This window comes from Oncorhynchus masou, chromosome 1 (assembly GCF_036934945.1).
Source record: "Oncorhynchus masou masou isolate Uvic2021 chromosome 1, UVic_Omas_1.1, whole genome shotgun sequence".
NCBI classification, from domain to species: Eukaryota; Metazoa; Chordata; class Actinopteri; order Salmoniformes; family Salmonidae; genus Oncorhynchus; species Oncorhynchus masou.
In genome coordinates, this window is record NC_088212.1 from 17,476,647 (window position 1) to 17,493,252 (window position 16,606).

Consider the following 16,606-nt stretch of genomic DNA (forward strand, 5'->3'; position numbering starts at 1 on the left):
TTAGTCTATCCTCATGGGTTCTTAGTCTATCCTCATGGGTTCTTAGCCTATCCACAGGGGTTCTTAGTCTATCCCCATGGGTTCTTAGTCTATCCACAGGGGTTCTTAGCCTATCCACAGGGGTTCTTAGTCTATCCACAGGGGTTCTTAGCCTATCCACAGGGGATTCTTAGTCTATCCACAGGGGGTTCTTAGTCTATCCACAGGGGTTCTTAGCCTATCCACATGTGTTCTTAGTCTATCCACAGGGGGTTCTTAGTCTATCCACAGGGGTTCTTAGCCTATCCACAGGGGATTCTTAGTCTATCCACATGGGGGTTCTTAGCCTATCCACAGTTAGTTTTTAGCCTATCGACAGGGGTTCTTTGCCTGATAGGATCGGGGTGTAGAGGTTAGTTGGTGTACAGGTTAGGAGGTGTACAGCTTAGTGGGAGTAAAGGTTAGAGGGGGTGTACAGACCAGGTTGTGTGTGAGTGAGGCTCTGTAGTGATACTGCCATACTGCTCTTTGCACGCCACTGTTTGTAAAGAAAGCCAATCAGAGCCAATCATAAATTATTCAAACGGGAACTGAAAGTCCAGGCCACTGGAGTGACAAGAATGTCATAGCACCCATAGGTTTTTTTCAGCCCAAACCCCAGGACCTATTAACACTGTGCCATGGCTGATCTAGGGTTCACTGGTCACGATGGCAACACCCATCCGTAGCACGCGCTCCAGCAGGTGTATCTCACGGATCATCCCTAAAGCCAACACCTCATTTGGCCGCCTTTCCTTCCAGTTATCTGCTGCCTGTGACTGGAACGAATTGCAAAAATCGCTGAAGTTAGAAACTTTTATCTCCCTCACCAACTTTAAACATCTGCTATCTGAGCAGCTAACCGATCGCTGCAGCTGTACATAGTCCATTGGTAAATAGCCCACCCAATATACCTACCTCATCCCCATACTGTTTTTATTTATTTACTTTTCTGCTCTTTTGCACACCAGTATCTCTACCTGCACATGACCATCTGATCATTTATCACTCCAGTGTTAATCTGCTAAATTGTAATTATTCGCCTACCTCCTCATGCCTTTTGCACACAATGATTGTGACTCTTTTTTTTCTACGGTGTTATTGACTTGTTTATTGTTTACTCCATGTGTAACTCTGTGTTGTCTGTTCACACTGCTATGCTTTATCTTGGCCAGGTCGCAGTTGTAAATGAGAACTTGTTCTCAACTAGCTTACCTGGTTAAATAAAGGTGAAATTAAAGCATTATAAACAGGGTCAGTCCATATGCCAGGCTTTGGGCCTTTTGGAGACCTGCATGGCTTGTAAACCATCAGGTTTAGGTGACACAGTTTGTCGTGTGGTTGGTGGTGTGGTTGGAGTCTAAAGTGTGGGCATGAGATCCGGGGAAGGAAGAATAGATCTGATCACTGTTTCTTATTCCTATGACAACCATTACACACATGCACATGTCCTTACAGCAGCTGTGGCCTCCAGCTATTCTCCTGACTACTAAACATCCATCTAAACACTACTCTAAACTCTCAACACTACTAAACATCCCTCTAAACACTACTCTAAACTCTCAACACTACTAAACATCCCTCTAATGTAAGGGTCTTGTGTGTAGCTGGTGTAGAGAGTCAGGCGCAGGACAGCAAATATGAGTAATCAACCTTCAAAATTCACCAGCACACAATGACGGACCGAAAATACAATAAACAATCACTCACAAATACAACATGGGGAACAGAGGGTTAAATAATAAACAAGTAATTGATTGAGTGAAGCCAGGTGTGATAAGACAAAGACAGAACACATGGAAAATGAAAAGTGGATCGGCGGTGGCTAGAAAGCCGGTGACGCCGAACAAGGAGAGGGACCGACTTCTGCGGACGTCGTGACATCTAAAACCTACTCTAAACTCTCAACACTACTAAACATCCCCCTCAACACTAATAAACATCCCTCTCAACACTACTAAACATCCCTCTCAACACTACTAAACATCCCTCTCAACACTACTAAACATCCCTCTCAACACTACTAAACATCCCTCTCAACACTACTAAACATCCCTCTCAACACTATTAAACATCCCTCTCAACACTATCAAACATCCCTCTCAACACTACTAAACATCCCTCTCAACACTATTAAACATCCCTCTCAACACTATCAAACATCCCTCTCAACACTACTAAACATCCCTCTCAACACTACTAAACATCCCTCTCAACACTACTAAACATCCCTCTCAACACTACTAAACATCCCTCTCAACACTACTAAACATCCCTCTCAACACTACTAAACATCCCTCTCAACACTACTAAACATCCCTCTCAACACTATTAAACATCCCTCTCAACACTATCAAACATCCCTCTCAACACTACTAAACATCCCTCTCAACACTATCAAACATCCCTCTCAACACTACCAAACATCCCTCCCAACACTACCAAACATCCCTCTCAACACTACTAAACATCCCTCTCAACACTACTAAACATCCCTCTCAACACTACTAAACATCCCTCTCAACACTACTAAACATCCCTCTCAACACTACTAAACATCCCTCTCAACACTACTAAACACCACTCAGTAGAACTATGCAGTACACATCTCCTACACCATACAGCAAGGACTGTCATCTAGATTCAGCTGTGGTCAGGGAGCCGGAACATAACTACAAATAATTGGTAGACTGCAAATTGACCTTAAGAATCCCAAACAGATATAATGTTTGTCTAAAACATAGTCATTTCAAACCTTGCTTAGATTTGTAGATGATCACGTATCTCTCTAGTACGTGCTGGCATACTTGGGAACAAATTTCCAAACTTAAAATCACTTGGAGCTGATTTCCTGGTGTTTTTACAGTCAGTTGGGGAACCTTTGCCATACAGCAACTGCCTTTGATAACATCTAGCTGTCAAGCTATGCCAATGGACGTTGATGCGTGTTAATGTGAAACGCAGACCTGACATGACACAGTAGGCCCAGCGACCCCTGGTGAAGGAAGACACGGGGCAGAGCGGAATGTGGCGGACACGAGGCGGCGTCCAAACCTCTCCGTGCCTCCAGCATCAATCCCACTTATTCTTATTCAGACGCCATCAGATGAGGCCACTGAGATTAGCTGCAGATCAAAAGGCTTGCTGCTTCGCTGCCTCGCGAGCACCACTCATGTTTTGTAGATTTAGGCAACTAGTGCACAGGCACTCTAGCGGCAGAGAAACCATGTGGTGTGGTGTACTGTACAGGCAACGACACTGCTCAGGGCGGTAGACTCAGACTGGAAAGGGATTTCTCCTAAACGAGGCCGGACTGCGGCTGGAACGTGGAGATTGTAAATGGTGTAATAAAGCAAATAGAAGACAAAGGAAAACTACCGCCCCATTACTGCAAGAAATTACAGTGGAACGAAGGTACTTGTCCTTTCAGTGCCGCCACGATGAAACTACTTCCATGTGTGTAATACGTCTTGGTTCAGTGGTCATTTGTTTTAAATGTGAAATGTATGGCTTGTGTAACGGTAGATCACGGCGTCTGGAGCACCAATAGGCAGCATTACCACGACAACTACTGCAAAGCCATACGCCAAGAGCAATTAAAACAAATCAGTAGCAATGGACGCCTATGTACCACTTTGCTTTCGCCGCAATCTATTTCTCCATAAGGCTTAGTGTAAATCCAAAGGAACATATCAATTGCACCAGACTCATAACATGAAGCGTATTATGTGTTCACAAGCGTAATCTCTGCAATCAAGGAAGCTAAGTTTAGATACAAACACAGCCTTAAACATTCCTGGGGTTCTCTCTGTGCTGCAAATGTCAAGAGTGCTATCAACCCCACACTAAGCATAAGTTGTCGTTAACATTACTAACTGATTGAAGGTCAATTTGGAGTGTATCAAGACTGTGAGAAGCTCAGAAGGATGGGCACATACATCAAAGTAATATAGTACAGGCAACAGTACAACGGTACAGGATGATGGCGAAGCAACAGGATGGGGGTGGTGGTTGGAAGTTCAAAGGGATAGAGAGGCCTGGATAAGAGAGGAAAAACAATGACTTTCCTCAACTCCATTTCCCATCAAAGCGCTGGACTGTTGCGGCAAAAAGGTTTGTAAGTGAAGAGAGGTTTTTACTGGGTCAATGCTTCTAAGGTCCCCTCTCTTCAGGGTTGATATTAAGAGGAAGGAAAGTAATGGCTCACTTTGTTGAACCTAACAAGGTGACACAGAACCAAAGCTACAGAGAATATCCCAAGACACCCAGGATTTCAAATGGAAAACCTAAGCATTTTGACGGGAGATGTAGAAGTGGTGAAGTATATACACATTTATTCCATGGATTCATTTGCAGTAATTGTGTCTCAATGTGTTGGTTGATATGGCATATCAAATAGTCGTGATATAAATTAATACTATGTATAATTTATTTATTTTATAATAACATTTAAATGATTATTATTATGGTTTTTAGTACATTTTAATAATAGCTATCACTGCTACTTAATTGCCTGCTGATGGGCCATCAACAACAGTACTCAAACACGTTGCGTAGGTTACTCAAACACGTTGCGTAGGTTACTAAAACACGTTGCGTAGGTTTTACTAACATTCCTTCAATCAAATGTCAGAAGAAAAAGCCTTTCAGCATCCATAAAAATCAATCTCAACTTCTGTTTGGGTTGGAATTCTTTGGTGTTGTTTCAGGACATTTTCCTGCTATTTAGTACATTTTTCTTCCCCTGCCTTCAGAGAGGCAGTTAGTTCAATATCAACTCCCTTCAGTTGGTGTAATATGACAAATTTCCTCTTTGTTTCACTGCTTAGCGAGAAATGTCTTATTTAAGTGTTGGCCTCTGTGTGATACAAATTGATATTGAAGGCTGCAGCAGCCACTACCTTGCGGGGTAAAGCTATTTCTAAGGCAAACAGCATGTTGAAGCCATACACTTTTCACTCACAGACGATTTCAGATTACGCAACGAGGTGTTCTTAGCAATTAACCTTAGGAAGACCAATAACCCAAACTGACTATGACGAATTCAAACAAAAAATACAAGACAGTATGAAGTTACTCTAGAGAGTCAAACCATTTGTCATGGCTTGGAGAAATGAAAAGGTATACATGTAAAACTCCAACCTATGTAGCTACAGTACAGGATCCTCCATGGGCCATTCACTGGTACAGAAGTGATTGGCAACAGCTGTTTGTGACTGCCCGATCTCCAACTTCAGCATAGCTCAACCGTTAAGCTTTTCCATCATCGTGATTCTCTGTCACGCACTAACTGTAAGTACTGTACCTGAGGTAAAAGAACCTAGCGTCCATTCTCTGCCCAAATGGGTTTGATTGCAGATCCAGATGTATTTTTATTGTTTGTACACGACAAAGTTACTGTTTCACTTTTCAATATAGGCTACACAAGTCAATATAAATCATTTACTAACACTAATGCCAATACTATATTACAATATAGCTAGTTGTTTAACAGATTCATGGCTGGTCAACATCCACCCTATGGCAAAAAGAGTGCCCCTGCCAGAACCAGCTTTTCATCTAGCAGAAAGTCACAGTACACCATGGAAAGTAGAAGGGGAAGCTAAGGGTGTGCTCTGTAAACTCACCCGTACCGTATCTTTGCTTCTCCAGGAAGTACCACCCTACAGGACCAGCTGAGGGACAGCTCAATCAAACAGTCACAGGTAAAGAAAATATATATAGTTAGAGATAAGTGTAAAAGAAGCGTAAAAGTTCACTGTAAAACAAAAAATGTCCTGCATGTATAAAAGCCAGACCAGCTGGCTTTGAATATAAACCCCTGTTTTGGGTTGTGTTTTGCCCCTGATCTCTCTCCACACTGAACCCAAGACTTGTTCTCCCCAAACCCCCCACCCCACGTCCCCCTCCCCCCGATCCACCTGCCCCAGTCACTCCTGAGTATATTTAGCCCGCTGAGGGATCAGGGACACAGACTTTTGTCAGTGGTGGTTTATGTACCCTGGATTATTGCCCCCAAAAGAATGTTACCATCCACGAAGGAGCAAAAAAATACCCCTTCATCCCTTACATTTAACAACACCCCACGTCCTGCTTTCATTTCAACTTGCATGATGAAAAGACACCATTATTAGTATCAAGAACTAGTGGCCATCTCCAGAAACAAAACACATATGTAGCCTGTCCCTCATTTCTTTAGATATACTCTATATAGGGGCGATTTCCAGATAAAGTCCTGGACTAAATTACCATTTTATGCTGGACTAATGAAAATAACATTTCTCGACCATGATGTAAAATAAACTTGAAATAATCTGGCTTTAAACGGTCTGATTTGCACAAAGAAAATGAGGGCTAATCCAGGTGTATGTGAGGGTGTATGTGTAGGTGTATGTGAGGGTGTATGTGTAGGTGTATGTGAGGGCATAAATTAAACCTAGAAGGAGTGGGGGCTAACTTCAGATGATGTGAATGGCAATGGTGGTTTCCTGCTTTTCCTGACAGAGTTGAAAGTTAGCATGGGGTATTACTTTTCCAATTTACAGTAGTAAATCCAGAAGTAATAAATTGATTTAATGTGCATTAAATGGTAGCGCAATATCCATTTCTTGTTGCTTTCTGTTGCAGAATCATACAGTAATGGCTCATTTAGTTATTTACTGCATTTTTTAAACCATTTCTTTTTATCTTGTGCATTGTTTGATTTTGATAGCCTACTCCAATCCGTGCTCATGCATACACACCTTGAATATTTACCATCATTCATAACCAAGTGTGAAGGTGGAATTCACCACATACGACTGGGAAAAATACACTTGAATGTCCCTGCAGCAATTACTATTGGGAAACTCAGTTATCATCCCTGACCTCCGACTTCTCCCACATGCTGACCTTGGACATCACCTACTAAGGAAATGACCTCGATAACAGCCTTTTTTCGGCAGTTAAATGCAACAACAAAACTGGATTTTTAAAAATCAATCTATTCCTATAATATATTAAAATTATAATTTGTTTGCCAGTATGACAAGGTGTACATTTAGTTAATGGTTGACACAGCTTGTTTGCCATTAGCCAATTGACGTTTCTAAACAACTTCAAAGCATGTGAATGCATCCAACTCGTATTTACTAATTCACAACTGGAAATTACCACCTTTCCACTTCCCAGCACGAGTCAAGGAAATGTTTCTGGAATCCATCTTTTTGAATAAGGCCTTGTGACGATGTCAGTGAGCCATCGTCATTGCTGGACATTTTCCCTCCATTTGACTCCACACAAAATGACAGATATTTTGGTAGTAGTAAAATTCCCTGTCTTAGGTCAGTTAGGATCACCACTTTATTTTAAGAATGTGAAATGTCAGAATAATAGTAAAGAGAATTATTAATTTCAGCTTTTATTTCTTTCATCACATTCCCAGTGGGTCAGAAGTATACATACACTCAATTAGTATTTGGTAGCATTGCCTTTAAATTGTTTAACTTGGGTCAAACATTTCGGGTAGCTTTCCACAAGCTTCCCACAATAAATTGGATGAGTTTTGTCCCATTCCTCCTGACAGAGCTGGTGTAACTAAGTCAGGTTTGTAGGCCTCCTTGCTCGCACGCGCTTTTTCAGTTCTGCTCACAAATGTTCTATAGGATTGAGGTCAGAGCTTTGTGATGGCCACTCCAATACCTTGACTTTGTTGTCCTTAAGTCATTTTAACCACAACTTTGGAAGTATACTTGGGGTCATTGTCCATTTGGAAGACCCATTTACAATCAAGCTTTAACTTCCTGACTGATGTCTTGAGATGTTGCTTCAATATATCCACATAATTTTTCTCCCACATGATGCCATCTATTTTGTGAAGTGCACCAGTCCCTCCTGCAGCAAAGCACCCCCACAACATGATGCTGCCACCCCCGTGCTTCACGGTTGGGTTGGTGTTCTTCGGCTTGCAAGCCTCCCTTTTTTTCCTCCAAACATAAAGATGGTCATTATGGCCAAACAGTTCTATTTTTGTTTCATCCGACCAGAGGACATTTCTCCAAAATGTACAATCTTTGTCCCCATGTGCAGTTGCAAACCGTAGTCTGGCTTTTTTATGGTGGTTTTGGAGCAGTGGCTTCTTCCTTGCTGAGCGTCGATATAGGACTCGTTTTACTGTGGATGTAGATACTTTTGTACGTGTTTTCTCCATCATCTTCACAAGGTCCTTTGCTGTTGTTCTGGGTTCTGTTCTGCGTTCATCTCTAGGAGACAGAACGCGTCTCCTTCCTGAAAGGTATGACCGCTGTGTGTTCCCATGGTTTTTACAGTTGCGTTGTAACGGCTTTCTTCTGTTGAAGGAGGAGCGGACCAAAATGCAGCATGGTATTTATGAGACATGTTTAATGAAGAACGAAAAAACACGAACAATACAAAAACAACAAACGGAACGTAAAAACCTAAACAGTCCTATCTGGTGAAGACACAGAGACAGGAACAACCACCCACGAAAACACTCAAAGAATATGGCTACCTAAATATGGTTCCCAATCAGAGACAACGATAATCACCTGACTCTGATTGAGAACCGCCTCAGGCAGCCGGACATATTCAATCAATCCCTATACCAGTCTGCTGTTCCCACATGCTTCAAGAGGGCCACCATTGTTCCTGTTCCCAAGAAAGCTAAGGTAACTGAGCTAAACGACTACCGCCTCGTAGCACTCACGTCCGTCATCATGAAGTGCTTTGAGAGACTAGTCAAGGACCATATCACCTCCACCCTACCTGGCACCCTAGACCCACTCCAATTTGCTTACCGCCCAAATAGGTCCACAGACGATGCAATCTCAACCACACTGCACACTGCCCTAACCCATCTGGACAAGAGGAATACCTATGTGAGAATGCTGTTCATCGACTACAGCTCGGCATTCAACACCATAGTACCCTCCAAGCTCGTCATCAAGCTCGAGACCCTGGGTCTCGACCCCGCCCTGTGCAACTGGGTACTGGACTTCCTGACGGGCCGCCCCAGGTGGTGAGGGTAGGTAACAACATCTCCTCCCAGCTGATCCTCAACACTGGGGCCCCACAAGGGTGCGTTCTGAGCCCTCTCCTGTACTCCCTGTTCACCCACGACTGCGTGGCCACGCACGCCTCCAACTCAATCATCAAGTTTGCGGACGACACAACAGTGGTAGGCTTGATTACCAACAACGACGAGACGGCCTACAGGGAGGAGGTGAGGGCCCTCGGAGTGTGGTGTCAGGAAAATAACCTCACACTCAACGTCAACAAAACTAAGGAGATGATTGTGGACTTCAGGAAACAGCAGAGGGAACACCCCCTATCCACATCGATGGAACAGTAGTGGAGAGAGTAGCAAGTTTTAAGTTCCTCGGCATACACATCACAGACAAACTGAATTGGTCCACTCACACAGACAGCATCGTGAAGAAGGCGCAGCAGCGCCTCTTCAACCTCAGGAGGCTGAAGAAATTTGGCTTGTCACCAAAAGCACTCACAAACTTCTACAGATGCACAATCGAGAGCATCCTGGCGGGCTGTATCACCGCCTGGTACGGCAACTGCTCCGCCCTCAACCGTAAGGCTCTCCAGAGGGTAGTGAGGTCTGCACAACGCATCACCGGGGGCAAACTACCTGCCCTCCAGGACACCTACACCACCCGATGTTACAGGAAGGCCATAAAGATCATCAAGGACATCAACCACCCGAGCCACTGCCTGTTCACGCCGCTATCATCCAGAAGGCGAGGTCAGTACAGGTGCATCAAAGCTGGGACTGAGAGACTGAAAAACAGCTTCTATCTCAAGGCCATCAGACTGTTAAACAGCCACCACTAACATTGAGTGGCTGCTGCCAACACACTGACACTGACTCAACTCCAGCCAATTTAATAATGGGAATTGATGTAAATATATCACTAGCCACTTTAAACAATACTACCTTATATAATGTTACTTACCCTACATTATTCATCTCATATGCATACGTATATACTGTACTCTATATCATCGACTGCATCCTTATGTAATACATGTATCACTAGCCACTTTAACTATGCCACTTTGTTTACATACTCATCGCATATGTATATACTGTACTCAATACCATCTACTGTATCTTGCCTATGCTGCTCTGTACCATCACTCATTCATATATCCTTATGTACATATTCTTTATCCCCTTACACTGTGTATAAGACAGTAGTTTAGGAATTGTTAGTTAGATTACTTGTTGGTTATTACTGCATTGTCGGAACTGGAAACACAAGCATTTCGCTACACTCGCATTAACATCTGCTAACCATGTGTATGTGACAAATAAAATTTGATTTGATTTGATTTGATTAGCCTATGCTATACACCCCACACAACCCCAAGACGAAACACACCACAAATAAACCCATGTCACACCCTGGCCTGACCCAATAAATGAAGATAAACATAATAAATATAGACCAGGGCATGACAGAACCCCCCTAAGGTGCGGACTCCCGGACGCACATCAAAACAATAGGGAGGGTCCGGGTGAGCGTCTGTCCATGGTGGCGGCTCCGGCTCCTGGCGCGGGACGTGGAACCCACTCTATGAATGTCTTAGGCGTCCTAGGATAGTCCACCCTCGCCGCCGACCATGGCCTAGTCGAACCCCACTGTACTGGGGGGCAGCTCGGAACTGAGGGTCAGCTCGGGACTGAGGGGCAGCTCGGGACTGAGGGGCAGCTCGGGACAGAGGCTGCTCGGGACTGAGGGGCAGCTCGGGACTGAGGGGCAGCTCGGGACTGAGGGGCAGCTCAGGACTGAGAGGAAGCCCAGCACTGAGAGGAAGCCCAGCACTGAGAGAAGGTTCAGCCAGGTAGTTGAATTTGGCAGATCCTGGCTGGATGGCAGTTCTGGCAGATCCTGGCTGACTGGCAGATTTGGAAGAGTCTGGTTGACTGGCGGATCTGGAAGAGTCTGGTTGACTGGCAGATCTGGAAGAGTCTGGTTGACTGGCAGATCTGGAAGAGTCTGGCTGACTAGCAGATCTGGAAGAGTCTGGCTGACTAGCAGATCTGGAAGAGTCTGGTTGACTTGCAGATCTGGAAGAGTCTGGCTGACTGGCAGATCTGGAAGAGTCTGGCTGACTGGCAGATCTGGAAGAGTTTGGCTGACTGGCAGATCTGGAAGAGTCTGGCTGACTGGCAGATCCTGGCAGATTGACGGATCTGGCTGCTTCATGCTGACTGGCTGCTCTGGCTGCTCCATGCAGACTGACAGCTCCTTGCAGACTGGCAGCTCCTTGCAGACTGACAGCTCCTTGCAGACTGACAGCTCCTTTCAGTCTGACAGCTCCTTGCAGACTGGCAGCTCCATGCAGACTGGCATCTCCGGCTGCTACATGCAGACTGACAGCTTTGGCTGTTCCATGAAGACTGACAGCTCTGGCTGCTCCATGCAGACTGACAGCACTGGCTGCTCCATGCAGACTGACAGCTCTGGCTGCTCCATGCAGACTGACAGCTCTGGCTGCTCCATGCAGGCTGGCAACTCTGGCTGCGCTAAACAGGCGGGAGACTCCAGCAGCGCAGGAGAGGAGAAAGGCTCCGGCAGCGCTAAACAGGCGGGAGACTCCGGCAGCGCAGGAGAGGAGGAAGGCTCTGGCTGCGCTAAACAGGCAGGAGACTCCGGTAGTGCAGGAGAGGAGAAAGTCTCCGGCAGCGCTGAAGAGGCGAGGCGCACTGTAGGCCTGATACGTGGTGCTGGCATTGGTGGTACTGGGCCGAGGACACGCACAGGAAGCCTGGTGCGGGGAGCTGCCACCGGAGGACTGGTGTGTGGAGGTGGCACAGGATGGGCTAGACCGTGAAGGCGTACTGGAGATCTTGAGAGCAGTGTTGGCACAGGACGTGCAAGGCTAGGGATGTGCACAGGAGGCCCGGTGCGTGAGGCTGGCACCAACTTCACCAGCCGACTCTTCCAAACAATTCGTCCTCCCATGTCCATTCCTCCTTTCGCTGCACCTGCTGCCTGTTACCACGCCGCTTGGTCCTGTTGTGGTGGGTGATTCTGTAACGGCTTTCTTCTGTTGAAGGAGGAGCAGACCAAAATGCAGCGTGGTATTTATGAGACATGTTTAATGAAGAACGAAAAAACACGAACAATACAAAAACAACAAACGGAACGTGAAAACCTAAACAGTCCTATCTGGTGCGGACACAGAGACAGGACCAATCACCCACGAAAACACTCAAAGAATATGGCTACCCAAATATGGTTCCCAATCAGAGACAACGATAATCACCTGACTCTGATTGAGAACCGCCTCAGGCAGCCATAGACTATGCTATACACCCCACACAACCCCAAGACGAAATACACCACAAATAAACCCATGTCACACCCTGGCCTGACCCAGTAAATGAAGATAAACATAATAAATATAGACCAGGGCGTGACATGCGTACAGTTATTTGTACAGATGAACGTGATACATTCAGGCATTTGGAAATTGCTTCCAAGGATGAACCAGAATTGAAGTGGAGGACTAAACATTTTTTTTCTGAGGTCTTGGCTGATTTCTTTTGATTTTCCCATGATGTCAAGCAAAGAGGCACTGAGTTTGAAGGTAGGCCTTGAAATACATCCACAGGTACACTGTCAATTGACTCAAATTATGTCAATTAGCCTATCAGAAGATTCTGAAGCCGTGATATAATTTTCTGGAATTTTCCAAGCTGTTTAAAGGCACAGGCAACTTAGTGTATGTAAACTTCTGACCCACTTGAATTGTGATACAATGAATTACAAGTGAAATAATCTGTCTGTAAACAATTGTTGGAAAAATTACTAGTAGATTGTCACGCCCTGGTCGAAATATATTATGTTTATTCTTCATTTATTCGGTCAGGCCAGGGTGTGACATGGGTTATTGTGATGTGTTTTTGTCTTGGGGTTTTGTAAGGATGTCTAGCGTTAGTCTATGGCTGCCTGAGGCGGTTCTTAATCAGAGTCAGGTGATTATCGTTGTCTCTGATTGCGAACCATATTTAGGCAGCCATATTCTTTGTGTGTTTCGTGGGTGATTGTCCCTAGTGTCCTTGTTCCTGTCTCTATGTTAGTTTACACTAGTATAGGCTGTTTCGGTTTTCGTTACGTTCTTTTTGTTTTTGTAGTATTTGTATTGATTCGTGTTTTACGTTTGTTGATTAAACATGGATCGCAATCTACACGCTGCATTTTGGTCCGACTCTCCTTCGCCTACAGAAAACCGTTACATAGATGTCCTAACTGACTTGCCAAAACCATAGTTTGTTAATTTAACAAGACATTTGTGGAGTGGTTGAAAACGAGTTTTAATGACTCCAACCTAAGTTTATGTAAACTTCCGACTTCAACTGTAAGGGTTGGTTGTGCGGGGAATCAGTGCAAATAGTCTACAAGGTACAGATAGTCTACAAGGTGCAGATAGTCTACAAGGTGCAGATAGTCTACAAGGTGCAGATAGTCTACAAGGTGCAGATAGTCTACAAGGGGCAGATAGTCTACAAGGTGCAGATAGTCTACAAGGTGCAGATAGTTTACAAGGTGCAGATAGTCTGCAAGGTGCAGATAGTCTGCAAGGTGCAGATAGTCTGCAAGGTGCAGATAGTCTACAAGGTGCAGATAGTCTACAAGGTGCAAATAGTCTACAAGGTGCAGTTAGTCTACAAGGTGCAGATAGTCTACAAGGTGCAGATAGTCTACAAGGTGCAGATAGTCTACAAGGTGCAAATAGTCTACAAGGTACAGATAGTCTACAAGGTGCAGATAGTCTACAAGGTGCAGATAGTCTACAAGGTGCAGATAGTCTACAAGGTGCAGATAGTCTACAAGGGGCAGATAGTCTACAAGGGGCAGATAGTCTACAAGGTGCAGATAGTCTACAAGGTGCAGATAGTCTACAAGGTGCAGATAGTTTACAAGGTGCAGATAGTCTGCAAGGTGCAGAGAGTCTGCAAGGTGCAGATAGTCTACAAGGTGCAGATAGTCTGCAAGGTGCAGATAGTCTGCAAGGTGCAGATAGTCTACAAGGTGCAGATCTGTGCAGGGAGACAGCTGTTCAACAGTCTGATGGCCTGGTGATAAAAGCTGTCTCGATGCTCCGATACTGCTTTCCGATGGTAGCAGAGTGAACAGTACATGGGTCGGTGACTGAAGTCATTGATAACCTTCCAGGCCTTCCTCACGGATTACCTTTTGTAGATGTCTTGGAGGGCAGGGAGCCCGCCCCCAGGGATGGGTTGGGCCGTCTGCACCACCCTCTGTAGAGCCATTCGTTTGATGGTGGTGCAGTTACCATGTCAGGCAGGGATGATACTGGTCAAGATGCTCTTGATGGTGCAGCTATAGAACTTGTTGAGGATCTGAGGGCCCATGCCATATTTCTTCAGTCACCTGAGGTTGCAGAGGGGTTGTTGCACCTTCTTCACCTCGGTGTCAGTGTGACTGGTCCATATCAGGTCCTTTGTGATGTGCACACCGAGGAACTTTAAACTTTTTACCCTCTCCACTGCAGCCAATTCAATGTCAATAGGGGCGTGCCCCCTCCCCTGCTTCCTGTAGTCTACGATCAGCTCCTTGACTTGCTGACATTGAGGGAGAGGCTGGCACCACTCTGTCAGGTCTCTAACCTCCTCCTTGTGGGCTGACTCGTTGCCGTCAGTAATCGGGCCCACCAACGTTGTGTCATTGGAAAACTTAATGATGGTGTTGTGCATGGTGGTGTTGTCCGAGTTGTGCATGGCCACGCAGTTGTGGGTGTACAGGGAGTACAGGAGGGGGCTGTGCACGCACCCCCAGGAGGGTGTGTTGAGAATAGTCAAAGGTGTTGTTGCCTAGCCTCACCACCTGGGGTCTGCCTTTCAGGAAGTCCAGGACCCAGTTGCAGAGGGAGGTGTTCATACCCAGGGCCTTGGGCTTAGTGACAAGCCTTGGACAAGCCTGGAGGGGACTATGGTGTTGAAAGCTGAGCTGTAGTTGACGAACAGCATTCTCACATAGGTATTCCTCTTGTCCAGGTGGGAAGGGACAGCGTGCAGAGCAATGGCGATTGCATCGTGTATCAATCTGTTGGGATGGGTCCAGGGTGTCCGGTAGGGTGGAGCTTATTTTGTCCTTGATGAGCATCTCAAAGCACTTCATGATGACAGAAGTGAGTGTTACAGGGTGATAGTCATTTAGGCAGGTTACCTTTGTTTGCTCGGGTACAGGGAAAGTGGTGGACATCTTGAAGCTTATGGGGATCACAGACTGGGACAGGGAGGGAGAGGTCGAATATGTCCATAAATACTCCAGCCTGCTGTTTCGCTCAAGTTCTAAGGACGCGGCTGGGGATGCCATCTGGGCTGGCTGCTTTGAGAGTGTTCACACGATTGAACGTCTTACTCAAGTCTGCTCACAGTCCTCTTCAGCAGCGAGGGCCCTCTTAGGAGTGTCTCGGTTTGATTGCCTCGAAGCAAGCATAAAAAGCTTTGAACTTGTCTTGGAGAAGTAGGCTAATGTATGTTTTCATGTTCATTTGGATGGTGGGATTTATACCTTGTCAGTCTAATCCAGGTGTAGACAATAGAACATAACACATTCAAGTGTTTTAACTTGTAATTAGGCTGCATGAACTTCGGTTGCATGGGAGTTGTCGAATTATAAATTTGGGTGGTTTCGCTGCACCCAATGGCAGTGTCCACAATAAGCTAAAGCAAGAAGCTGCTTGTGTCTTTGTTTTCAGTAACGAGAATGTCATTGCCATTGTTATGTAAAGAAGTGCAATAGTATTGCCATTCAAGTGTATTGTCACAGTATTACAGTTTATTAAGCATTTACCTGTGTAGCCTAAAGGTGTGAATGTTTTATGCCAGGTGAGGGTAGGCCATTTTAGAATGTGCCTTATTTTATAGGTTCCTCATTCATGGAGAGCTGTTTGTCTAGGTCGCATGCTATTACTACAGCTTTGCCTTGTAGGCCTACTCAGACATGTTCCCTGAGTCTGAGGAGTTTAGCTTTAGTTCTCAGGTTGAAGTCATTTTACAATTGGTAATTAAGCTGATTGTTTTTGATCACCTTCATCACCTTTAAATTTTGTATAACCTACAGTGTGGGGATCCAGTCTTCATCACCTGCATATTTTGTATAACCTACAGTGTGGGGATCCAGTCTTCATCACCTGTATATTTTGTATAACCTACAGTGTGGGGATCCAGTCTTCATCACCTGTATATTTTGTATTACCTACAGTGTGGGGATCCAGTCTTCATCACCTGTATATTTTGTATAACCTACAGTGTGGGGATCCAGTCTTCATCACCTGTATATTTTGTATAACCTACAGTGTGGGGATCCAGTCTTCATCACCTGTATATTTTGTATAACCTACAGTGTGGGGATCCAGTCTTCATCACCTGTATATTTTGTATAACCTACAGTGTGGGGATCCAGTCTTCATCACCTGTATATTTTGTATAACCTACAGTGTGGGGATCCAGTCTTCATCACCTGCGCTGTTAAATACATTGAAAGTTTTTTTGCAGCTGATCCTCTGACTCCAACTCAACTGTTGCTGCTGAATGCCC

General features: G+C 45.1%; 1 protein-coding gene across 1 annotated transcript in view; it reads right to left on the bottom strand.

Annotated features, from left to right (window-relative positions):
- LOC135522007 (myocyte-specific enhancer factor 2C-like) overlaps positions 1–5,861 on the bottom strand; it is a 125,745-nt gene extending 119,884 nt beyond the window's left edge. The window contains exon 1 of the mRNA XM_064947994.1: positions 5,646–5,861. The gene's annotated coding sequence lies outside the window, so the exon portion shown is untranslated. The remainder of the gene's footprint in view (positions 1–5,645) is intronic.
- Between the last annotated feature and the right edge of the window lie 10,745 nt (positions 5,862–16,606).